This window comes from Coregonus clupeaformis, unplaced genomic scaffold (assembly GCF_020615455.1).
Source record: "Coregonus clupeaformis isolate EN_2021a unplaced genomic scaffold, ASM2061545v1 scaf1548, whole genome shotgun sequence".
NCBI lineage: Eukaryota > Metazoa > Chordata > Actinopteri > Salmoniformes > Salmonidae > Coregonus > Coregonus clupeaformis.
The window spans coordinates 102,600-129,438 of NW_025535002.1; the positions used below are offsets into that span (position 1 = coordinate 102,600).

Genomic DNA, 26,839 nt, shown 5'->3' on the forward strand with positions numbered 1-26,839 from the left:
CGCTTTGGATAAAAGCGTCTGCTAAATGGCATATTATTATTATTAAGTAACATCAACCGATTTTTCACCTTGATATTCGCACCAGCGACCTTTCGGTTACTGGCCCAGTAAACGCTAGGCTACCTGTCGCATTAGAAATGCATTTAAGTCCAACATTTGCTCCTTCACCACAATGTATGCTATGTTATGCACAAAGTATGGTATACTTAAGCTATAAGGCCAGAGGAGGTGTGGTATATGGCTAATATACGACGGCTAAGTGCCTGGACACAGCCCTTAGCTGTGGTATATTGGCCATATATCACAAACCCCTAAGGTGCCTTATTGCTATTATAAACTAGTTACCAACGTAATTAGGGCAGTAAAAATAAATGTTTTGTCATACCCATGGTATATGGTCTGATATACCATGGCTGTCAGCCAATCAGCATTCAGGGCTCGAACCACCCAGTTTATAATATTCTATATCCATAGTCAGAAGATTATGCACATTTGGTCCTTTCCAGCCTAAATCAAAGAGATTAAATTCTAAGGTGAGTCATTGAGTACGTTTACATGTACACTAATAATTCGATATTAAACTGATTAGCTGATTATGGCAGTAGGCAGAGTATGGCATTAGTCATGTAAACACCTTACTCTGTTTACCTTAATCGGCGTACGGTCACAAGCATACATGATTAAAACACCTGTTTTTTGTGTGCAATTTTTCGAATTATTAGGACATATAAACACCTTAATTGTAGTTCCAGCTGTGTATTTCATCTGCGCATGTGCTAGCACCAGCCAAGCGAGCTTCCCTCTTTAGTGAAGTGTGTTCGGAACAACTGAAAGTATGCATCTTAGAAGTAGTTTTCACATACAAACTTTAAATGTCCGAACTCAGAATCAAATAGGCTTCCCAAAAATAACATGGTCGCAGTGGTAGAATGTTTATTTTGATTAGTGATTTCAGATGTATCCATGTCAACAGGATTATTAGGGAAATCGTTTTTCTTGCAAAGCATGTAAACGTTTAAATCAAACTATTATATTAACTTGACTATCCACAATACTCGTGTTATTGTGTGCATGTAACCGTATTAATTGTGTCTGTCCTCAGGTGTTCTATCTCCCAATGGCGTTGGCAGTACCACCCTCTGTGTTTGCTGTTCACATCCAATTCAACCTGCTCTACCAGTTCTGGATCCACACTGAGGTAAATACAACCCACAGTACCACCAGTCTCATGTTACCATCCACAAGACCTTAGGGCCAACCTCGGTCCTATTCATTAGTGCACACCGTAGCAAAACATTTTGAAATGGAAAACAAAAACAAGCACTACTTATTGCATAAGCTTAGGTAGTCTCTCCCCGTTTCGTCCCGTTTGCTTATTTTTCATGCCTAGTGAATGCGACCTTGTTTAATGATGATTATTCATGTAGTCAATATTCTACAAGATTCATTATGCATATTTCCCAATTGCTGTAATAGCGTAAACTGTAAAAATTCAGAGATAAAGCTACTTTGACTGAAAGTTCTCTCACTCTAGTCCCTATACTAACTGCTGTTAAGGGGAGATCAAGTCAAACCTGTGTTTAATAAAAAATAATGAGATTTTATGAAATATTCCAAACAGAAGCAAGACCAGTCGTTCTCCTTTAAAGTGACTGGGAGTATCATTTTTACAATCCCCAATCGTTAGGGGAATGAATGGAGTTGGAATCACTTCCATCTTTTAGTACACTATTAGTGAAAACAGTCATAAATTCGAAATTATCTGAGGGATATAATTTATGATTTCTTTATAGACTTTTTTGATGTTGAGTAATTTATTGGCACGTGATTCCCAGACCTGATCTGGGAATAAAAAGTTTGAGTGAAGCGGCAAGACCTTTTTCATTCAAGATAAAACTCTGGCTGTTGCCAGACCACTCATTACATGGAAATAATGAATCATTTAAAAATATTTTCCCAGACTGATCAGTTGTAGACTTTAACATCAAAATGTCTGTAAAAGTCGCACCGAATGAGAAATCTGATACTTCTGAAATATGTTCCTTATGGCATGATCTGTAATGATTTTCTGTGTGTGTGTGTGTCTGCTTAATAGAGTGATTGAACAGCCATACGTGTTTGATTACGAATGACTGCGATATTGTTTTGGAATGCTTGTGCATGCACTAATGTGTATGTCTGGAAGGAAGTGTGTACTTCCATACTAGCTAGTAGCTACTATTACAAGCATGCTTGTATGCATAAGTGTGTGTGTGTGTACAGAGTGTGTTCAAGTGTATGTAAGAGCATTATCAACAGTGTCAACTGCTTTATGGTCTTGGCACCTCTTTCCATCCTAGTGTTGCTTTTAGTTCCAATCTATAAATATTGTTCTTTCCATCTGGGAATTTGATCACCTCACGCTTTCCGTCATTCTTAGAGCTTAGACCATCAACTCATCAAATAAGAAAATGCTTTAGTCTTATAAAAAAGGTTTCTAGCCAGATACATTTAGTTGCTACTGTATGTTAACCAAATTGCCAAAAAAGACCCCAGGAGTGCACTACCAGTTAAAACATAAATTGGCGAGAATCTCTATTCAGATCGTTTTTTAATCCAGTACTAGGTTTAATCTATGTCCGGGAAACCAGCCCAAATTGTAGCAGCTAGGCTATACATTTTTTTGTTTGTTTGTTTAATGTTTGTACATTCTCTGTCTTTCAGGTGATCAGAGATACACCCCCAGTCACCACAGAGTTCACCACGGTAAGAAAGAAAGCCTCTTCTTCTCTGTCAATCACACATATTCTTACCATATTTGACGTGAGTTGATCAGTGCAATATTGGTGAAAAAGGAAAATGATGTGTTGCATTTCATTGGCAGGGCGAAATGAATATTGCATTGCTAAGAATTACGGGGGAGCTCTGATAATATGGGACCGACTATTCGGTGAGTAAACGCTCACAAGGTCAGTGCTTGTTGTAATATGACATTGTCCATATAACTACATTCTCTCACTTTGATTTATCAGGTACCTTTGCTCCAGAGGGCGATAAAGTTGTCTATGGTCTCGTACACAAAATAAACACATTTGAAATCCTCCATATTCAGGTTAGTCCCATGAGAAAATACAAAATGAATATCTTATTTGCTGTGTTGTGTTTTGTACACTGTAAGATATAAACTACTAGACTATAAATGCATATACAAGCTATCAAAGAGCAAATTGTCACAGTGTTTAGACTGAGCTGACACTGCATGCAAACTGTCTGATTGTTCCCGTATTACATCAGTGGAATCAAACCATTTGTAGGGCAGTTACTCTCAATCAGTGTATACAAGTAAATGTTACAACATTCAGGTACCGCTATAGATGAGGCCCCAGCTAGTGGAACAGCCATGCTGTAACCATAACATTATTACGCAACTTTAAACAAACCGCCCAGCAGAGGTGAAAGAGTCCAATTAAATGAAATACTAGAAGTTGTGTTTGATTATTTTCACTGCCCTTACCACTGGCAACTTACCGCATGAGCAATCCCTCCAAAATGACAAGCAACATTCTCAACCCAGTATTAATTAACGCACAGATTAGCATTGACAACAATGAATATGTAGTAATATCAGGGCTTTTATAGTAAAACTGCTTATGTAATATAATGTCACTGTAATGTGATGGTATATCTTTTATATTTTTCCTTTAGTTCCATTAATATAAATACTTGTGGAGGAGGTTCAACAGATACAAGAACATCTTCAATAAATTGGGCGTCCTCTGGAAAGGACCAAGTTGGAAACCTGGCAAACCAAGGCTGGGGGATCACGCAGAGGTGCCTGAGGTACTACCACATTCAATATGAAGACACATTTTGTCATTAGAGGAAGAGAGAGAGATAGCGAGAGAGAGAGATAGCGAGAGAGAGATAGCGAGAGAGAGAGATAGCGAGAGAGAGATAGCGAGAGAGAGATAGCGAGAGAGAGATAGTGAGAGAGGGTGTCACGCCCTGGCTCTGGGGACACTTGTATGTTGAGCCAGGGTGTGAGTTTCATTTGTTTTTCTAGTAGTTGTATTTCTATGTTGGCCAGAGTGGTTCCCAATCAGAGGCAACGAGTGTCAGCTGTTGCTGGTTGTCTCTGATTGGGAACCATATTTAGACAAGCTGTTTTCCCACAGTGGTTGTGGGATCTTGTTCCTTTTGGTTTGTACCGTAGGACTGCACGTATCGTTTGTTGTTTTGTTCGGGTGATTACTCTATTAAATAAAATATGTTCACCTTCAACGCTGCGCCTTGGTCCTCTGTTCCCGACGATCGTGACAGAAGATCCCACCAGAACTGGACCAAGCAGCGGGTCCAGGAGCCCTCGCCAGGGAAATCTCTGGCGGATATCCAGCGCCTCCTCGACTGGGTCAAGCCGGGTGAGCAAGAGAGGGGCTTGACGTGGAAGCAGAAGGGCGAAAGGCTGGCGAAAAGTATGGAGACCTGGTCCACGGGTAGGAGAGAAGCCCAGAATTTTTTTTAGGGGGGCTAACGCCGTGAACGACGGGGGCAGCAGGAGACCGCGATAGAGCGGCCCAGCGGGTTGGCAGAGGAGGCCGCCAGGTTACGGGGGCCACTGGTCAAAGAGGGGAAGGAAGGTGTAGAGGCACGGCGAGAGGTACTGGGGTGTGTTACCAGTCCGGTCCGGCCCGTTCCAGATCCCTGCGTAGGGCCAGTGGTGTGTGTCCCCAGTACGGTCCGGTCTGTTCCTGCTCCCCGCACCAAGCCAATGGTGCGCGTCGCCAGCCCGGCCCGTCCTGTTCCTGCTCCCGCACCAAGCCAATGGTGCGCGTCGCCAGCTCGGCCCGGCCTGTTCCTGCTCCCCGCACCAAGCCTATGGTGCGCGTCGCCAGCCCGGCCCGGCCTGTTCCTGCTCCCCGCACCAGGCCAATGGTGCGCGTCGCCTGCCCGGTCCGGCCCGCTCCTGCTCCCCGCACCAAGCCTATGGTGCCCGTCGCCAGCCCGGCCCGGCCTGTTCCTGCTCCCCGCACCAGGCCAATGGTGCGCGTCGCCAGCCCGGTCCGGCCCGCTCCTGCTCCCCGCACCAAGCCAATGGTGCGCGTCGCCAGCCCGGTCCGGCCCGTTCCTGCTCCCCGCACCAAGCCAATGGTGCGCGTTGCCAGCCCGGTCCGGCCCGCTCCTGCTCCCCACACCAAACCAGTGGTGTGCGTCGTCAGTCCGGCACGGCCCGTGCCTGTTCCCCACACCAAGCCAGTGGTGTCCGTCATTAGTCCGGCACGGCCCGTGCCTGTTCCACCGGTGCCTGGTCCGGCATCGGTCAGCTGCTTCACGCCGGAGCTAGAGCAATCCGCTCCACCAGTGTGCAGTCCAGCTCCGGTCAGCGGGGCCAGACCGGACCAGGGGTACTTTGGGGGGTTGGAGAGGAGTGGGGATCAGGCCCGAGCCGGATCCGCCGCCAAGGCGGAGTGCCCACCCGGTCCCTCCCCTGTGGTATTTAGTTGGCGCGGTCGGAGTCCGCGCCTTTAGGGGGGGGTACTGTCACGCCCTGGCTCTGGGGACACTTGTATGTTGAGCCAGGGTGTGAGTTTCATTTGTTTTTCTAGTAGTTGTATTTCTATGTTGGCCAGAGTGGTTCCCAATCAGAGGCAACGAGTGTCAGCTGTTGCTGGTTGTCTCTGATTGAGAACCATATTTAGACAAGCTGTTTTCCCACAGTGGTTGTGGGATCTTGTTCCAGTGTGGTTTGTGTTTAGACCGTGGACGTCACGTTATCGTTTTGTTGTTTTGTTCGGTTATTCACTAATAAAGAGTATGTTTGCCTTCAACGCTGCGCCTTGGTCCTCCTCTCTTCCCAACGATCGTGACAGAGGGTGTGTAAGACGTGGGGAATCATGGAGACAAAGAGAGTATGAAGAGAGAGTTGAAGACAGTGTTCTAGCATTTATGTTGTGTCTGCATTCCCAAAAGGGACACATTTGACACTTTCATACTTCATTACCTATCATTATGAAGCAAAGTAAAACACTATCCTCACTATCCAAATGACTCACAGTATTCTCACTTGAAAGATTCACATTTTACACAGCCTTTACAAGGAAACACTACACCAAATAAATCCTCAAGGCCTTTGTAGGGGGAACACAATAAGCTCATTTTCACTTTAAATAGTAAGTCTGTGGGTGCCCTGCTAGGGATCAAAAGGGTGTGAGTGTGTTTGTTACTATAGTGCCCATCAGGAGCCCCAGTGGTTGGCTTTGAAATAGCGCTGATGGTGGCACATATTTAGGCCCTTCACACTTAAAAAAACTCCACCCCTCGTCTTTATGATTAAATTGGCCCCTAAACTCTTGCATGGTGATTCTAAACATGTGGAGGGTGCTGGAATCTGACTGAAATATCTTGAAAGGCTTGCCATTGTAGGCCTAGACGGGTGCATTGATATTCTCTAAGGAGAGAGAGAGAGAGAGAGAGAGAGAGAGAGAGAGAGAGAGAGAGAGAGAGAGAGAGAGAGAGAGAGAGAGAGAGAGAGAGAGAGAGAGAGAGAGAGAGAGAGAGAGAGAGAGAGAGAGAGAGAGAGAGAGAGAGAGAGAGAGAGAGAGAGAGAGAGAGAGAGAGAGAGAGAGAGAGAGAGAGAGAGAGAGAGAGAGAGAGAGAGAGAGAGAGAGAGAGAGAGAGAGAGAGAGAGAGAGAGACATTGTCGAATGTGTTGGCTTTTGAGGCTAAGCAGAGCTGTGGGCTGGAACACCTACAAGGGTAGTGATGTGAAAGAAACCCACATGTGGCTAACTCACCCAAGACCCCTGGAAAACCCCTGCAAGAGACCTGTACCAATTCAACATCTAGAGCTCTACACTTTTGTGTTTTAAACCAAGTTCAAGCTACATACAGTATTGATGTTCTGTAGTGAATTATTTCAAAGTAGTTGAACAATATCTTATCATCATATAGACAAGCCATGACAATATGGCCAGTTAAAAAATCACAACATTCAGGAATTATGTTATATTGTCTTATCTTTTTGTTTAGCTGTATTATATTGCTGTTTTAATATTTCTGATTTATGTAATTGACAGGTTACTGGAGAAGAGCTGCCATACAATCCCAGTTGGCCTCTGGCTCTGCAAGTCTATGTCTGCATACATGGTCTAATGTTGTTGGGTGTTTACCAGGATCTGTTTGAGTCAAGGCTGGTATGTATTGTCAATCTCAAGAGTTACCAGTCATAGATAATCAACTGGGATTGAAAACACAGGGTTCTATCTTATTTTAGCCATTTTAAATAATGTAATTTTCATTTTCTTCGAAGGAACAAAGTCACAAACATTCGGTTTATTTGAGCTCATTACATGCTTCATTTGGTTGTTTTTCTACAGTATTTACAGAAAAATACTGACTCTGCTACCATCCAGTCAGTCCTCTTTAGAATAACCTTTGTCTATTTTTTTCCACTCTCAGAGCCAAAAGCCCCCCCCCATCCCCCTCCTCTGTCAAAAAACCCAAGTCAGGTTTCCTCAGCAGTTATCTTTGGACTGCTTTTTTCCCCAGGCATAGTTTTGGTTAGCCAACATATGCTGTCACACCCAGCCCTTCAAATTGAGACAAAATGGCCTGTCTTCATGTGATTCCTACCTCCGTGGTGTTCCCTTAGTTGTGGTCCTCCCTCCACATAGGCCCACAGTCAAAGAGTTCCCCCTTCTTATTGGCCACCAGTGCATGAAACAGCAGCACAGCAGCTGGTGGTCTAATAGTGAACACAAATGCCTTAATTGCCAAGTCAACCATTTCCCAACCATTTCCCAACCCAAATAGCCTTCAGGATGCAGTAATCAGGATTTCCAGGGAAAATAACCTTGGCCTGACAATAAATCATGTCCATGTATGTATGTACGTATACCTCCATGTTCACTAGGCACGTATTTATGGTGACTATTGATGATACAGTATAGCACAATTTATGGTCTTAGTGTTAATTCAAAGACATTAAAACATATCTATTTCAAACAAATCCCATAGGGCGGCGCACAATTGGCCCAGCGTTGTCCGGGTTTGGCCGGTGTAGGTTGTCATTGTAAATAAGAATTTGTTCTTAACTGACTTGCCTAGTTAAATAAAGGTAAAAAATAAAAATAAAAAAAAATAAAGAAGTTAGCCTTCAATTACATCATGGGTATAGCCTCGTGTAGCTACAGTTTATTTCAGGTTGGGTAATTTTACTATAAGGACACACAGGTAAATTGACCAAGTCGAAATGCTAATTCCTCAACTCAGAATCCAACCAATCTCTTGTCCTGAAAATAATAATGGTAATGATGAAAACCATTATAATAATAAGTTAATCTCCAGGTCTCTGGGGATATAGAAGTAATAACATAATCAGTCCAGTGCTGGAGTCACTGAAGCGCCAGCAGATGGTGAATTTCATTTATTTTCACTCACTGTTATTGTTGAAATACGATATGGGCCGAAATAAAAATTTAGCGCACTGAGCGAGCTTGGAAATCCAAACATTTTCCTCTCGATTTGGATTGTTTCTGCTCTGAATGCCCATTATTTTTGAAAGTTTATGAACATTTACCCCAGCGACAGCTAGGTTGTGTCTAGGGTCCATTCCCCCAGGGTAGAGATAGTCAAAGTAAAGATCATGTAACCTAACTGACCTGCTTTGACTTCTGGGTAACAGTACCAGTGGGTGCAAGACAGCATAATGATTCCCTGTAAAATAGCCTAATCAAATTGTATAAATAAATAAAATACAATTGCCAAAGAATACATTGCTGTATAGATTGGTAATTAGCTTATAATAACGGTGTAGTTACTGTATTACTGTCAATTTAGACCTCAACTTAAGAGTTACTGACTATAGTGATGGATAAGTTTACTGTGTGTCTTTGGAATCCATGTAATGGAAATGCTTTAGTATAGTTGATTTATAACGTCTTATTTGCCCCCATTGAATACATACAGTAGTGCCCCGCCTATACTTTCCCACGTGTGTGTTAGGGGAATATGGGGTTTAACAATTATAGGGCCTGTACCATATAAACATGAAGAAATACTACTTTATTGCTTCCTGTTGATATGTTGATGCCATATATGGCCTGTTGGGAATGTGCATTGTTGTGTATGTACTGTATGGAGGGAGGCCAGTGAGGTTTGCATGTCAGGGCCTGTGATTGGAGTGTTGAAGATCCAAACCCTGCTCCGACAGACCAATCTAGTCCCTTAGAGGCTAGTCTTACAGCTGTCTTTTAGGTTAGCAACTTAAGGCCATGCATTTTCACCTCTCATGTATCCATCCACGGGTTGGGGTTGTGTGCGAAAAAAACAGCTCGCCAAGGTCAATGTGAATGTGTACAGTATAGGACTGGTGTTCCCCATAGTGTTTGCTTTGGCTTGATGTATAGTGGTACTGAGAGCTATGTACCGCAACGTCTTCCACTGTGGTCAAGTCCCTTAGCAGGACTCAACAGAGATGGTCAGAGGTAATATCCCTATTATATAGAGCGTGAGAAAAGAAAGGGGGATACCTAGTCAGTTGCACAACTGAATGTCTTCAACCGAAATGTGTCTTCTGCATTCAACCCAACCTCTCTGAGTCACGGTTACTGGCAAGACTCTACACTACATTGTGTAGGGGAGCTAGATGTAACATAATAGCTTACTGTGTATAGATGTGTGGTCTGGGATATTTAAAGGGCATGGTTCATGACTTCACTCATAGTCAAATCTCCTGTGCCCATAATTCACCATACAGATGCAGGATCTTAATTTGAGCCAGTTTACCACAACAGGAAAATAATCCTACAGCAACAGGAAATGTGAATTATTATGTTGATTATAATTAATGGACAGTTTTGTAGGGGGTTGATACATTTTTAAACCTCAAATACACTACAAGTTTTAAATTTCCTGCATTGCAGGAAAGTTCTCCTGCAACAGGGTGATCAAATTAAGATCCTACATCTGTACCTTTTCTCATGATAAGCATTATTGGTGTGTCTATGTTATAGATGCTATCCCAGCTGACTGTTCTGATGATGACTGACTACATTCTACTCAGTCTGACCTCCATTGGCTTCATCATTGACCAAAGGTACTGTACTGCCATATATCACTGGTACTGTACTGTTATCCCTCACTGTAAATAGCTTGGAATTAGCACACACAGATTGGTCCTCTTCAAGGTTACGTGGTCCAACGCATTTTAAGTCAAACAATTTAGAAAATTGAAATGGAAAAAACTCCAATAATGACTTATCAATAGATTGTCTCATATCTCTTGGATTTCAATGCCATAACTGAATTGACTTGAATCAATTGAGTCGAAATGCCACTTAAACCAGTTCGTTATTGGCGGTTGTTGCGTTCTTTCCCTATGCAGGTCAACTGCATCCATGTTGGAGTTGCTACGCTGTGTGCTGATGGTGATGCTGCTGAGATATGGCTACATGACGGCACCAGCACCACTGGTTGTGCCCATTGAGGTAGGAGACTGACCGTGCTGCTACTACAAAACATTTTAGAACCCCTTTTGGAGAATGATACAATATGCTAATCTAACATTTAAAACACTAATTCTTCAAGAGGTGTGATAACTTGGTTTCCTACTGTAATGGAAAGCTGGACATATAAGTAGGCATTTATCCACACCATTTCATTGTCCCTAACATTTTACTAGAAAACACAGACATACTGTACGTGACAATGAGATATAAACATACTTTCAGAGGTAACAATTAGTGTAATACAAACCTATTAACCAATCAATAAGAACGTTGTTTTTGATGATGACCGTGTCAGTCAACAAAACAAACAAAGGGTGTCAGGAAATAGTGCACTTAGCAGAATGCCCTCCGGTCGATGGTAGGATGGGTGGGGCGTGGAGTGTGTGGGGAGTGGAGTGTGCGAGGTTTGCATGTCAGGGCCTGTGATTGGAGTGTTGAAGATCCAAACCCTGCTCCGACAGACCAATCTAGTCCCTTAGAGGCTAGTCTTACAGCTGTCTTTTAGGTTAGCAACTTAAGGCCATGCATTTTCACCTCTCATGTATCCATCCACGGGTTGGGGTTGTGTGCGAAAAAAACAGCTCGCCAAGGTCAATGTGAATGTGTACAGTATAGGACTGGTGTTCCCCATAGTGTTTGCTTTGGCTTGATGTATAGTGGTACTGAGAGCTATGTACGCAACGTCTTCCACTGTGGTCAAGTCCCTTAGCAGGACTCAACAGAGATGGTCAGAGGTAATATCCCTATTATATAGAGCGTGAGAAAAGAAAGGGGGGATACCTAGTCAGTTGCACAACTGAATGTCTTCAACCGAAATGTGTCTTCTGCATTCAACCCAACCTCTCTGAGTCACGGTTACTGGCAAGACTCTACACTACATTGTGTAGGGGAGCTAGATGTAACATAATAGCTTACTGTGTATAGATGTGTGGTCTGGGATATTTAAAGGGCATGGTTCATGACTTCACTCATAGTCAAATCTCCTGTGCCCATAATTCACCATACAGATGCAGGATCTTAATTTGAGCCAGTTTACCACAACAGGAAAATAATCCTACAGCAACAGGAAATGTGAATTATTATGTTGATTATAATTAATGGACAGTTTTGTAGGGGTTGATACATTTTTAAACCTCAAATACACTACAAGTTTTAAATTTCCTGCATTGCAGGAAAGTTCTCCTGCAACAGGGTGATCAAATTAAGATCCTACATCTGTACCTTTTCTCATGATAAGCATTATTGGTGTGTCTATGTTATAGATGCTATCCCAGCTGACTGTTCTGATGATGACTGGCTACATTCTACTCAGTCTGACCTCCATTGGCTTCATCATTGACCAAAGGTACTGTACTGTCATATATCACTGGTACTGTACTGTTATCCCTCACTGTAAATAGCTTGGAATTAGCACACACAGATTGGTCCTCTTCAATGTTACGTGGTCCAACCCATTTTAAGTCAAACAATTTAGAAAATTAAAATGGAAAAAACTCCAATAATGACTTATCAATAGATTGTCTCATATCTCTTGGATTTCAATGCCATAACTGAATTGACTTGAATCAATTGAGTCGAAATGCCACTTAAACCAGTTCGTTATTGGCGGTTGTTGCGTTCTTTCCCTATGCAGGTCAACTGCATCCATGTTGGAGTTGCTACGCTGTGTGCTGATGGTGATGCTGCTGAGATATGGCTACATGACGGCACCAGCACCACTGGTTGTGCCCATTGAGGTAGGAGACTGACCGTGCTGCTACTACAAAACATTTTAGAACCCCTTTTGGAGAATGATACAATATGCTAATCTAACATTTAAAACACTAATTCTTCAAGAGGTGTGATAACTTGGTTTCCTACTGTAATGGAAAGCTGGACATATAAGTAGGCATTTATCCACACCATTTCATTGTCCCTAACATTTTACTAGAAAACACAGACATACTGTACGTGACAATGAGATATAAACATACTTTCAGAGGTAACAATTAGTGTAATACAAACCTATTAACCAATCAATAAGAACGTTGTTTTTGATGATGACCGTGTCAGTCAACAAAACAAACAAAGGGTGTCAGGAAATAGTGCACTTAGCAGAATGCCCTCCGGTCGATGGTAGGATGGGTGGGGCGTGGAGTGTGTGGGGAGTGGAGTGTGCGAGTTGCCTCTTTGATGATGAGCGGAGTCGACAGCCAGTCTTTAGGGGCCATTAGGCCTAGTTAGAGCATTGGTCCTTCCTGTAGCCAGCCATGCTCTGTGGATGAAGCTGCACTGTGTTCAGGTGTGACAGTATGCCATTACTGTAGTGTATGTGTCCCTGTATGTGTCCATTGTGCCTCATTGTGTTTGTGCGTATGTGTTAGCGTGTGTGTGTGAGAGAGAGACTACGTGTGTGTGTGTGTGAACCGTCACTAGCTCCGGCCCCACATTTACCTGTGATGGATGACTCCAGATGCACGGCCCAATTGACCATAAAATTGCTGTGCGTTTCTGGCACTTGCGGCGGAGTTCTAGATCGTGGCTGACCTCTCATTACTTGCCTTTCTCTCTCTCTCTCTCTCTCTCTCTCTCTCTCTCTCTCTCTCTCTCTCTCTCTCTCTCTCTCTCTCTCTCTCTCTCTCTCTCTCTCTCTCTCTCTCTCTCTCTCTCTCTCTCTCTCTCTCTCTCTCTCTCTCTCTCTCTCTCTCTCTCTCTCTCTCTCTCTCTCTCTCTCTCTCTCTCTCTCTCTCTCTCTCTCTCTCTCTCTCTCTCTCTCTCTCTCTCTCTCTCTCTCTCTCTCTCCCTCCCTCCCTCCTTTACTCCCTTGTTCCCTGCCATCCCAGGCAGTGCGAACTGCAAACTGCAACACTTCTGGAACCAATTAGTCTTGTCTGCCGCTAACCAAAGCTGGCTGATGAGATTTGCACGTGAGCACTGCGGCTGAATTGCTACTTTTATTGTGTGACTCCACATCTGCACACTCAGGTGTTCAAAAAGGAGACTGGAGTTTTTTCCCAGACACATTATTTTTCAAGATGATAAAAACAAAACAAAATATGCTGTGAATTAATTACAAATGTATTCAACTTCGACTTGAAAAAACGTGTTCATCGTGATTTATTCACTACATGCTACATGGCAGTATTTTCTCCATGACATCTTTGTTTTATATACTCTTTCAGCGAATGATTCATTAGGCCCTATTCAATGTCTCAGTATTTCAGTTGGAGCAGAATAAATGTCACCTAAGCAGGTGCTGCCCATTGAAAAGCATCACCATTTTCATGAAACGGTTCCTGACTTTGTACCTTGTTACCCATTACTACAAGTGAGGCAGCAAAGAAACCGAGGTACAGTAATGATATATTGTCCTGACGCGTGAGGTGAACGGCCAGCTCTTTGTTGCTGGGGGAGTCATTTTGAAGTCGCGCCAATCAATTCAAGCTGGGGACTCAAAGTGGAGGGAAGTTCACATTTAATTGTAGTCACTCATTCAATTCCACTATTAAAAAAGAACTACCGGTACAAAAAATAGGTTGAGTTGAAGCACTCAAAGCCCACTGGCGTGATATACAGCACCCTTAAAGCTCACTGTGGTATTTATAGTGGCTCTGGAGATTTCCCTTGTAAAGCTGCAGGCTTGACCTGTAAACCAAGACTGGGGTACCTCTCACCCTCCCTTACCCACCCACACCCAATGTCTAAGTGGCACACATGGAGCCAGGCTGTATACGGTAGAATGGTGGTGTGTGGACATGCGTAAAGTGTGTGTGTGTGTGAGAGAGAATATATATGTGTGTGTGTGTGTGTGTGTGTGTGTGTGTCTGTGTGTGTGTATGTGTATATGTGTGTGTGTGTTTATATATGTGTGTGTGTGTGTGTGTGTGTGAGAGAGAATATATGTGTGTGTGTGTGTATATATATATATATGTGTGTGTGCGTGGGCGTGCATGCTTGCTTGCGTGCGTATGTGCGTGTGTGTGTGTTTGTGCATGTGTCTATGTGTGTGGTTAGGATTAGGGGCTGGGCGTTGAGGACTGGCATGTAATGATGAAACATATGGTTTTTAGGCCCATGGTCTGTCTGCCTGAAGGCCTGAAGGCGTAAGGGAACGTGCTGTAGAGCTGGGTTAGACTCTGTTCCACAGTCATTAAGGAGCTACTCTCCCAACAGGCTAACCCCCTAACTAGTGAAGTCATAGCAATTTAAGAGAGCTAATAAAAAATACACCTGTCCCGTGGACCTGTGGAGAAGGAACCAGGAATGATGAAGGAACCAGGAATGATGAACCACTTAGTATTCAAACTGAGTCACTCACTGCACTATCAATGAGAAAAGAGTTGTTGTCTGTAGTCTGATTCTGTATCATGAGGAGGCTACTTTGCCAATGAGAGTCTGTTTGCAGTTGGCACTTTTCGCTGTGAGCAGGGCTCACATAACAGTATATAACTCAAACCACAAGTATGCCAAGAATCATCAGAATAACTTATTAATTCATCATATTTGATCTCTTCCTCTATTTTGTGTAACACTTATTCTTATTTTCTCTAACTTTTTGAAGGGAAAGAAAATATTCCATTGAGTCGAAGACAAAGAGGTCAGAACAATTATCATGTTCACGTGAACACCAAAGCTCATCTCAGCTTACGGCAGCTCTTATCTAGCCCAACACCTGACCCATTTACAAAAACAATATCTCCTATAAACCCATAGTTCCACCCATTGTTGGCACCCCAACCCTGAATGAAAAGATAAGACAGCAATCAGTGAAAATACACTGTTATCTGAGAGCTCTGTTTCGACTAGCTCATTTTCAGGTGTGAGAGGTTAGCGTTAGCGCCCTTTGAGGAGAGAATGCCTGGTAGCAGAAATACACTGAAACGCCTGAGGTTAAGGGATCATTTGGGGCTATGGAAAGTCTGAGAGGATGACATCATCTGAATGCTCCCAGGGATGGAAAGGAAATCTCCTCTTTGGCAAAAATTGAGGGATTTTAAATAGAAGTATGGGGTAATAATAGTGTTTTCTCCAAGTAAACAGTCCAAACCACTGCCTGTGTGAAATAGTATCAGTCAATGTGCTGGGGTTCATGTCACTCAACAGTAAGAACTGATATATGTGTTGTCAAAGCTCATGCCAGGTAAGGCCATGGAAATCTAAATAGATTGCTTGTTTTTTGGGCTAATTCCTGAAAGCCGTCTCAGAGTAGGAGTGCTGATCTAGGATCAGGCCCCCCTGTCCATATAATCATATTAATGATGATATAAAGGCTAAACTGATATTAGATCAGCACTCCAACTCTGAGGCACTATGAATAATGGCTCTGACTTGATATCCTCAAAAACCAAAGCACACCATAATGATTGTCTTAGGAGTTTAAATAATTTATTGTCCCTTAATCGTAAATGATTCATCAATGAAATACAAAACCATTAGCAACAATATACAACATGACTAGATGGCAAATTTACAATCCAAGGAAACACTTTGAAGAACCCTTTTTGGTTACAGGTAGAACTCTTTTGGGTTCCATGTAGAACCCTCTGGGGAAAGGGTTCTACCTGGAACCAAAAGGGTTCTTCCTGGAACCAAAAAGGGTTCTCCTATGGGGACAGCCAAAGAACCCTTTTGGAACCCTTTTTTCTAAGAGTGTAGAGATCCTTGCTCACAGTCAATCATATAATGCAAGGCAATCATTGTTGCAGGGAGTTTATTTTCCCCCTTAAAAAAGTAACAGACACAGACATGCACACACACACACACACACACACACACACACACACACACACACACACACACACACACACACACACACACACACACACACACACACACACACACACACACACACACACACACACACACAAACACACATTCTCACTCTCTAATCTAATCAATGTAATAACATATAGAATGAGCTCCAAAAGTATTGGGACAGTGACACATTTCTTAATTATTTTGGCTCTGTACTGCAGCACTTTGGATTTGAGAAAGTTAGAGACGCACAAATATCATACCCCCAAGACATGCTAACATTTTTGGGGGGTTATGATATTTGTGCATCTGTAACTTTCTCCTTATGCTGTTCTTGGGAATTTGTCACTGTTGTTTTGTCATTGACTCATGAGGAGGTAGATGAGGAAAAAGAGGATGTCGAGGAGTTAAGGAAGACCACAAACCCCTACGCTAATCTGTCATGCTATTCCAACCCCAGTACTAGCCACTAGCCAGGATGTTTGAATGTGATCAGGCTCCAGGTTCCTACAGTACAATACGCTGACAGAGCAGAAGGTGAGAGGGAGGAGAAGACAGAGGTGGAGGTGGAGCGAAGGAAGGGAAGGAGGGAGGGAAGGATAGTTCTCTCTCTCTCTTACAAGCCCCCTAGGGTTCCATCCATCTTTGCCCTTCTCTGTGGAATCCCATTGAACTGATTTACAGAACGTCCACTGAGACTCTAGTTCTAGGGCTCTGGCTTGGCCTGATTGCTCCATCAAAGCACACCGGGCTTGATTTTGCAAGGCAGAAGTCTCCCCCTCTCTCCCTCTCTCTCCTTCTCGCTCCTTTGTTTTTTCATCCCTTGTTTCTGGACCCGCTCCCGTCGCGCCGCGGCTGCCAACTTTCCGCCTGCGCTCTCTCTCTCCAGAGTGGGCCGCCTCACCACTGGAGCCACCCAGAGCATTATGGGTATTAGTAAGATCGAGACTTTCATGGCTGAGGCTTACAATGTGCATCCCAAATGGTATCCTATTCCCTATAAAGTGCACTACTTTTGACCAGAGCCCTATGGCCTTATGCTCAAAAGTAGTGCACTATAAAGGAAACAGGGTGCCATTTGAGACATGGCTGAGGCTTTAGAATGTGCCAAGCCCATGGCCTCTGCAGTAATGACAGTGTAATAGTGTGGAGACACACACAGCCAGGAGGTCGGGGATGGTGAATTATCCTTCACTTTCGCTGACCCCAGAACAGTAGAAATGCCTCATGGACGGGATAGGTTTGTAGTGACCTTGGATCTGTCCCCTGACATCCTTGGAGGAAATAGTGCTGATAAGAGTGGAAAGAGTAGACTGAGAAGCTGAAGGAGTCCCTTTGTGACTTCATCATGACTATTTTGCTACATTACTACTGTACAAGCAATGTGTGTGTGTCCGTTTATCTGTGTGTCTGTGTGTGTGTTGGGAAGCGTTTCCCATGGCTCTCGTACAGTTGTTAAGCCCCAGACAGAGCAGCCTCTCTGGAGAGACATTAACCTGCTCAGCATCTCTCTGTTAACTGGGTTCAAAGAAAGGAGTCAAGTGTGTCTGCTTATAGTGAAGAGACAGGAACTAGACCCAGCAGGAGGAGGATAGCTATGTGTGTGTGTGTGTGTATTTGCTACATACATATGTGCATGTGCCTACCTGCGAGCATGTGTGTGTATTTGTGTGCATGCATGCATATCCACACATGCGTGTGTGTGCGCTCATGTGTTTATCCCTGCCTGCGATTGAGGGGAGTATGTGTTTGTGTGTGTTTAAGAATCTCCTAGCCCTGTTATGCAGATGTCTGAGTATTGCATTCTCTCTCTCTCTCTCTCTCTCTCTCTCTCTCTCTCTCTCTCTCTCTCTCTCTCTCAATGTGTACTGTAGGCAGGCAGGCAGGCAGGCTAGCCATATGGACGGGAGGGGAGCTCTGGAAACATCCCATTACAAGTCATATATCACACTCCTGACAGCACCCATTCTGCGCTGTTTTCATTTCAATCATGAGTGCAGCTGCACGGGAGAACTCAGGGCTCCACCATGTTAACCCACTACTGCCCAGGACTGCTACAGGTACCCCAGTGTAGGGAGGTGGGGAGTATGAGAAGAAAGGAACCCTCTCACCTGGTGGCAGGTTTCTTGACTATTCAATATATCACTTTATTTATCACATGATGGCAGAATAGTCAATGGGGTCTCGACAATACGGTAGAAGTGTCTCCTCCTTGCTCTGAAAGGTAGAACAGTATGTTCCATATCTTATGATTTAGACACAAGAAAACTGAAACTACTCAGAAATAAAGATCTACCACATGCATTTTCATTTGTCTTGCTCTGAGACGATTTGTTTGACTCATTGGTGCTCTAACGAACTACCCTCTCTTGAAATCAAAACAAAGTGAGTGAGAGCGGATTTGTTGAGATTCCTACTTGGTGAACCAGTGTTCTCTGCTCGCCGCTTCCGCATGTAATCTATCCCACATGCATTATTTTCCCAGAGAAGTCTATTAAAATGTAGCGTAGTACGGCCAACCGAGAGATGAGAGCAGAACCAATACAGTACCCCCGGGCGATCCAACATACTGTTTTGATATAGAAGTGTCTGTCATGGATATGTTTAGCCGGGCCTATTATGTGATTTGTGGGGTACTCCTGAGGCCTTGCTTCACTTTCGATCCCAATCCATCTCCGGGATGGGTACAGCACACATCACAACTTCATGTCTCTGTAAAGTGCTGCAGTGTAAAAACGTCGGTCCGTCCTAGACGTGAAGACTTTGGTCTCAGGCCCAGGTTGCCTCCCTCTCCTTCTTTTCTTCAACCCCCCCCTCCTCCCTCCCTCCCTCCCTCCCTCCCTCCGTCCTCTCCTTCCCTCAATGGGGAACCTGTTGCCAGGACAGGTAGTGAGGGGCGGAGAAGCGGGGGGACATTCCAGGCCCTGTTGTGCTCTCTTACTCCCTCCCTCCCACTCTCCCTCTCTGAGGAAAACAGCTGTGGTGTCCAGAGGAAATGCTGCTTTTTTCCCATCAGGCCGTTGCCTGTGATGGACAGGGGCCTGGTTTGGCTTGCGCTGCGAGGTAGGATGCAGTTTATGAGCCAGAACACAGAGGGAAAGGGGGAGGACAGGCGCCACAGGACAGCTTTTGGCAGAATTTTCTGGCATATTCCCCCGTGGCGTCCGACTTCTTGACCCCAACATGACAGCATCATGGGAGATTACTTTGCCCTACTCCTTAACCTTTGCCAGTCCTTATATGTCCGTGCTAATATGTCTGGCTCGCAGTCCTTCTGTGTTTTCTTTCAATCAGGTATTAAGTGAAAGTTGATGCTGTGCTATCCTTCCTTACGTATCTAGACCTGTCCATCTGACCATCAATCATGTCCAGTGCACATGAATGTATACATACAGTGGGGGAAAAAAGTATTTAGTCAGCCACCAATTGTGCAAGTTCTCCCACTAAAAAAGATGAGAGAGGCCTGTAATTTTCATCACAGGTACACGTCAACTATGACAGACAAAAATGACAGAGAAAACAAAATCCAGAAAATCACATTGTAGTATTTTTTATGAATTTATTTGCAAATTATGGTGGAAAATAAGTATTTGGTCACCTACAAACAAGCAAGATTTCTGGCTCTCACAGACCTGTAACTTCTTCTTTAAGAGGCTCCTCTGTCCTCCACTCGTTACCTGTATTAATGGCACCTGTTTGAACTTGTTATCAGTATAAAAGACACCCGTCCACAACCTCAAACAGTCACACTCCAAACTCCACTATGGCCAAGACCAAAGAGCTGTCAAAGGACACCAGAAACAAAATTGTAGACCTGCACCAGGCTGGCAAGACTGAATCTGCAATAGGTAAGCAGCTTGGTTTGAAGAAATCAACCTTGGGAGCAATTATAAGGAAATGGAAGACATACAAGACCACTGATAATCTCCCTCGATCTGGGGCTCCACGCAAGATCTCACCCCGTGGGGTCAAAATGATCACAAGAACGGTGAGCAAAAATCCCAGAACCACACGGGGGGACCTAGTGAATGACCTGCAGAGAGCTGGGACCAAAGTAACAAAGCCTACCATCAGTAAAACACTACGCCGCCAGGGACTCAACTCCTGCAGTGCCAGACGTGTCCCCCTGCTTAAGCCAGTACATGTCCAGGCCCGTCTGAAGTTTGCTAGAGTGCATTTGGATGATCCAGAAGAGGATTGGGAGAATGTCATATGGTCAGATGAAACCAAAATAGAATTTTTCGGTAAAAACTCAACTCGTCGTGTTTGGAGGACAAAGAATGCTGAGTTGCATCCAAAGAACACCATACCTACTGTGAAGCATGGGGATGGAAACATCATGCTTTGGGGCTGTTTTTCTGCAAAGGGACCAGGACGACTGATCCGTGTAAAGGAAAGAATGAATGGGGCCATGTATCGTGAGATTTTGAGTGAAAACCTCCTTCCATCAGCAAGGGCATTGAAGATGAAACGTGGCTGGGTCTTTCAGCATGACAATGATCCCAAACACACCGCCCGGGCAACGAAGGAGTGGCTTCGTAAGAAGCATTTCAAGGTCCTGGAGTGGCCTAGCCAGTCTCCAGATCTCAACCCCATAGAAAATCTTTGGAGGGGAGTTGAAAGTATGTGTTGCCCAGCGACAGCCCCAAACATCACTGCTCTAGAGGAGATCTGCATGGAGGAATGGGCCAAAATACCAGCAACAGTGTGTGAAAATCTTGTGAAGACTTACAGAAAACGTTTGACCTGTGTCATTGCCAACAAAGGGTATATAACAAAGTATTGAGAAACTTTTGTTATTGACCAAATACTTATTTTCCACCATAATTTGCAAATAAATTCATTAAAAATCCTACAATGTGATTGTCTGGAGAAAAAAAATCTCATTTTGTCTGTCATAGTTGACGTGTACCTATGATGAAAATTACAGGCCTCTCTCATCTTTTTAAGTGGGAGAACTTGCACAATTGGTGGCTGACTAAATACTTTTTTCCCCCACTGTACAATGGTACACCAAAAATGAGGGTATGAGAATGAAGCAAATCTAATCTACCTCAAAGCAATCCAGACTATTTTGGAAACATACGTAAGAAATTGAAAGTTTGTTTGGTGTAAGTGCTCACGAACAGCATCTAGTCACAATAAGATGGAGGTGTAAAATGAGTCAGTCAGTACTCATAGACATCGAATAAAGTAAAGAACACATTGGCCTAACCTCCTCTCTCTCTCTCTCTCTCTCTCTCTGTAGGCCTTTGTCTCCATCTCCCTGCTGTACTGGGGCCTGCAGACATTCAGCCAACTGATTGCAGTCAAGAAGAAGACAACATGAGATTGTCAGGTCCCCAGGTGCTGCTGATTGATTGATTGATTGATTATTTTCCTAGGATCCCTTTTTTCATGAAATGTAATACTTAACTTTATATCTTTCAGTTCCATTTATGACTAAACAGTTTTCTGTTACCAGTCTCACTCATCATTTTAGCTGGTCTATAGGCCAGCAGTACAGTATGATCGAATAAATAAGACACATTTCAGAAATAAACGCTGTATTAGATATTAATGTATTTTATATAACTAAATCTGTGATTAACACTACAGTAGAAGCCTTCTCTACTTCACTACCATGGGCTGGAAAATAGTTTCGGGATTCTGCACCAGGTGGCACTATTGTTGCCTTAAGACTGCATTCATTTTATAAATAAGGTTGCCCCTAGACTCTGATCTTGGGTCAGGTTTGTATTTTCCCAAATAATAGTTAAGGGAAGGATTGGATGAGGAGAAGCTGAAGATCTGTACCTGGTACCTGCCAAAATAATATAAACACTTGAGTAAATGTGGGATTCAAAGTATATTGAAAGCAGGTGCTTCCACACAGGTGTGGTTCCTGAGTTAATTAAGCAATTAACATCCCATCACGCTTAGGGTCATGTGTAAAAATGCTGGGCTGATCATTATTTTGGCTGCCCTGGCTATGCCCCCATAGGATGACAATGCCCCCATCCACAGGACAATCATGGTCACTGGAGTGGCGCTAGGGAGGCACCAGAGACAGTGTTTTCCACCACCATCAACAAAACACCAAATGAAAGAATTTCTCATGGAAGAATGGTGTCGCATCCCTCCAATAGAGTTCCAGAATATGTGCCAAGGTGCATTGAATCTGTTCTGGCTTGTGGTGGCTCAACACCCTATTAAGACACTTTATGTTGGTGTTTCCTTTATTTTGGCAGTTACCTGTACATCAGACTGTAGGCAGCTGGCCTGGTCCTAGAATAAAACAAACTATAAAACAGTGTAGGCAGCCTACCCAATAGAAGCCTAGTCGAATGGCAGAAACACGTGAATAGACTCGTAGGCCTACAGTACATATCTGTGGTGCCTGTTATTCAATGTCCAATGAGCTGTTCACTTCCTTACCGTCAGGCAGACGGTATCAGAGCATCAGGTCTGATACCAACAGGCTCAGAGACAGTTTCTATCTACAAGCCTAATGTTTGGTATACTCAGTGTACACACATCCACACACACACATTCATGCTACACACACATCACAACTGCTGCTACCAGACTCTATGATTTCTAAGTACTGCACAATTTAAACACTTGCCCCCCAATCCCCCCATCCCCAAAACACGTGTAAATATTGGACGATAAATTGTGCCTGTATTATACTAATGCTAAAATGTTTATTCTATTCTACTGAGCCATTTACTTTATGTTCCTATTCTTATATTTTATTATTTCTTATTGTTACGTTGTCGAGAAAAAACCTGCAAGTAAGCAATTCGTTGGACGGTGTGTACCAAGTGTATCCCGTACATTAGACTAATATAACTTGAAACTTGAAACAATGTCTCTGCAGTACATGACCCTGGTATAGAAGTGTATCAGAGAGACGTGTCACCAGCTGAGCCCTGGTCAACAGATGCTGCTGTGTGTTCTGTTGTTGTGTGAAAACACTGTGAATTATTAAAAATGTCTCACATATTCCCTCAGCACTGTTTGATATTGCACAGTCGCGTTTCAAAATGCCAGTATTTTACACAGCATATGCCACCAGAGAGCAAAGCTAAATAAAATATGTGTCCAATTCAGTCAGTAGTATTTACTGCAGGTTGTTTTGGTGTAGGAAAGGATATCACATGCACTGTTATTTGGAGATACACAGTTAATAGGATTTTGCCTCTTACCTGTAAGGTGGGCTAGGCCTAGCCCAAGATGTACTGTTATGGAGTGTAGGCGAGCATACTCCTTTTTACGTCCAAGGACCTTATATGTTATGTTATTTAGGGCCCTGTGTTTTGGTTGATCATGTCACTTGACCTGGATTTGAACCTTTATTTTTACACAATAAATCAATTGTCATAGGATGGTACTGCACCATCTGACATAAAACACAGGGCCCTAGACTTATGCCAAAACATCTAAATGTGAATCGAATCTCATTGTGATACAGTTCTAGAAACATAAAGCCCTTTACTTTCATATCAAATCAAAATATTTTCACAAATGCAAAATATACACTTATTTTCAGTTACAAAACTTTCCATTACACACAGGTGTTCGGAGACGCTAGATATCTCATAAGAACAGGTGGTCGCCTCTGCTTTTGTAAACAAGCGCTGTAACATGGAAATATGGCCTTTCACAATCTCTGACCAGGAAACATGAAGGACCTCTCTCTCCAATTACGTGGAAAAACAATTAAGCATTAACATTTCTTTAGCTTAGCTATGAGCGTTTTAATTGATAAACATGATCAATTTTGGTAGCAACATTAAATCAGAAAATGCATGAACAGGAAGGGTAGCCTATTTGTACCTGACGTGCAGAATGTTTTTTGGCGACAAACCTATTGCCGGCGTTTTGACCACAAACACGTTTCTTCTCTTTTCACGGGGGATCAACAACTTTGGGAAAATATCAGACATTATACAATAAGTAAATGTCTTTCTCATATCCAATAAACTGTTTTAATAAATGGCTCGTTTAGCAGCAATCAGCAGTTGAAACAATAACAAAGCGTGCTCCCCCACCCCTGTAAAAAACGTAGGAATGGGGCTGAAGTACAGTGCCTTGCAAAAGTATTCAACCCCCTTGGCGTTTTTCCAATTTTGTTGCATTACAACCTGTAATTTAAATGGAATTTTATTTGGATTTCATGTAATGGACATACACAAAATAGTCCAAATTGGTGAAGTGAAATTAAAAAATGAATAATGGAAAGGTGGTGCATGCATATGTATTCACCCAATTTGCTATGAAGCCCCTAAATAAGATCTGGTGCAACCAATTACCTTCAGAAGTCACATAATTAGTTAAATAAAGTCCACCTGTGTGCAATCTAAGTGTCACATGATCTCAGTATAAACAGTGGGGAGAACAAGTATTTGATACACTGCCGATTTTGCAGGTTTTCCTACTTACAAAGCATGTAGAGGACTGTAATTTTGATCATAGGTACACTTCAACTGTGAGAGACGGAATCTAAAACAAAAATCCAGAAAATCACATTGTATGATTTTTAAGTAATTAATTTGCATTTTATTGCATGACATAAGAATTTGATCACCTACCAACCAGTAAGAATTCCGGCTCTCACAGACCTGTTAGTTTTTCTTTAAGAAGCCCTCCTGTTCTCCACTCATTACCTGTATTAACTGCACCTGTTTGAACTCGTTACCTGTATAAAAGACACCTGTCCACACACTCAATCAAACAGACTCCAACCTCTCCACAATGGCCAAGACCAGAGAGCTGTGTAAGGACATCAGGGATAAAATTGTAGACCTGCACAAGGCTGGGATGGGCTACAGGACAATAGGCAAGCAGCTTGGTGAGAAGGCAACAACTGTTGGTGCAATTTTTCAAAAATGGAAGAAGTTCAAGATGACGGTCAATCACCCTCGGTCTGGGGCTCCATGCAAGATCTCACCTCGTGGGGCATCAATGATCATGAGGAAGGTGAGGGATCAGCCCAGAACTACACGGCAGGACCTGGTCAATGACCTGAAGAGAGCTGGGACCACAGTCTCAAAGAAAACCATTAGTAACACACAGTACTCCTGAGTGGCGCAGTGGTCTAAGGCACTGCATCGCAGTGCTAACTGTGCCACTAGAGATCCTGGTTCGAATCCAGGCTCTGTCGCCGCCGGCCGCGACCGGGAGACTCATGGGCGGCGCACAATTGGTCCAGGGTAGGGGAGGGAATGGCCGGCAGGGATGTAGCTCAGTTGATAGAGCATGGCGTTTGCAACGCCAGGGTTGTGGGTTCGATTCCCACGGGGGGGCCAGTATAAAAAATAAAAATAAAAAATGTATTCACTAACTGTAAGTCGCTCTGGATAAGAGCGTCTGCTAAATGACTAAAATGTAAAAATGTAAATGTCATGGATTAAAATCCTGCAGCGCACGCAAGGTCCCCCTGCTCAAGCCAGCGTATGTCCAGGCCCATCTGAAGTTTGCCAATGACCATCTGGATTATCCAGAGGAGGAATGGGAGAAGGTCATGTGGTCTGATGAGACAAAAATAGAGCTTTTTGGTCTAAACTCCACTCGCCGTGTTTGGAGGAAGAAGAAGGATGAGTACAACCCCAAGAACACCATCCCAACCGTGAAGCATGGAGGTGGAAACATCATTCTTTGGGGATGCTTTTCTGCAAAGGGGACAGGGACGACTGCACCGTATTGAGGGGAGGATGGATGGGGCCATGTATCGCGAGATCTTGGCCAACAACCTCCTTCCCTCAGTAAGAGCATTGAAGATGGGTCGTGGCTGGGTCTTCCAGCATGACAACAACCCGAAACACACAGCCAGGGCAACTAAGAGTGGCTCCGTAAGAAGCATCTCAAGGTCCTGGAGTGGCCTAGCCAGTCTCCAGACCTGAACCCAGTAGAAAATCTTTGGAGGGAGCTGAAAGTCCGTATTGCCCAGCGACAGTCCCCGAAACCTGAAGGATCTGGAGAAGGTCTGTATGGAGGAGTGGGCCAAAATCCCTGCTGCAGTGTGTGCAAACCTGGTCAAGACCTACAGGAAACGATGATCTCTGTAATTGCAAACAAAGGTTTCTGTACCAAATATTAAGTTCTGCTTTTCTGATGTATCAAATACTTATGTCATGCAATAAAATGCAAATTAATTACTTAAAAATCATACAATGTGATTTTCTGGATTTTTGATTCTGTCTCTTACAGTTGAAGTGTACCTATGATAAAAATTACAGACCTCTACATGCTTTGTAAGTAGGAAAACCTGCAAAATCGGCAGTGTATCAAATACTTGTTCTCCCCACTGTATACACTTGTTCTGAAAGGCCCCAGAGTCTGCAACACCACTAAGCAAGGGGCACCACCAAGCAAGCAGCACCATGAAGACCAAGGAGCTCTCCAAACAGGTCAGGGTTGTGGAGAAGTACAGATCAGGGTTGGGTTATAAAAAAATATCAGAAACTTTGAACATCCCACGGAGCACCATTAAATCCATTATTAAAAAATGGAAAGAATATGGCACCATAACAAACCTGCCAAGAGAGGGCCGCCCACAAAAACTCACAGACCAGGCAAGGAGGGCATTAATCAGAGAGGCAACAAAGATAACCCTGAAGGAGCTGCAAAGCTCCACA

At 43.5% G+C, this 26,839-nt stretch overlaps 1 pseudogene; it reads left to right on the forward strand.

Moving 5' to 3' along the window:
- LOC123487228 overlaps positions 1-22,250 on the forward strand; it is a 45,915-nt pseudogene extending 23,665 nt beyond the window's left edge.
- The last annotated feature ends 4,589 nt before the right edge of the window (positions 22,251-26,839 follow it).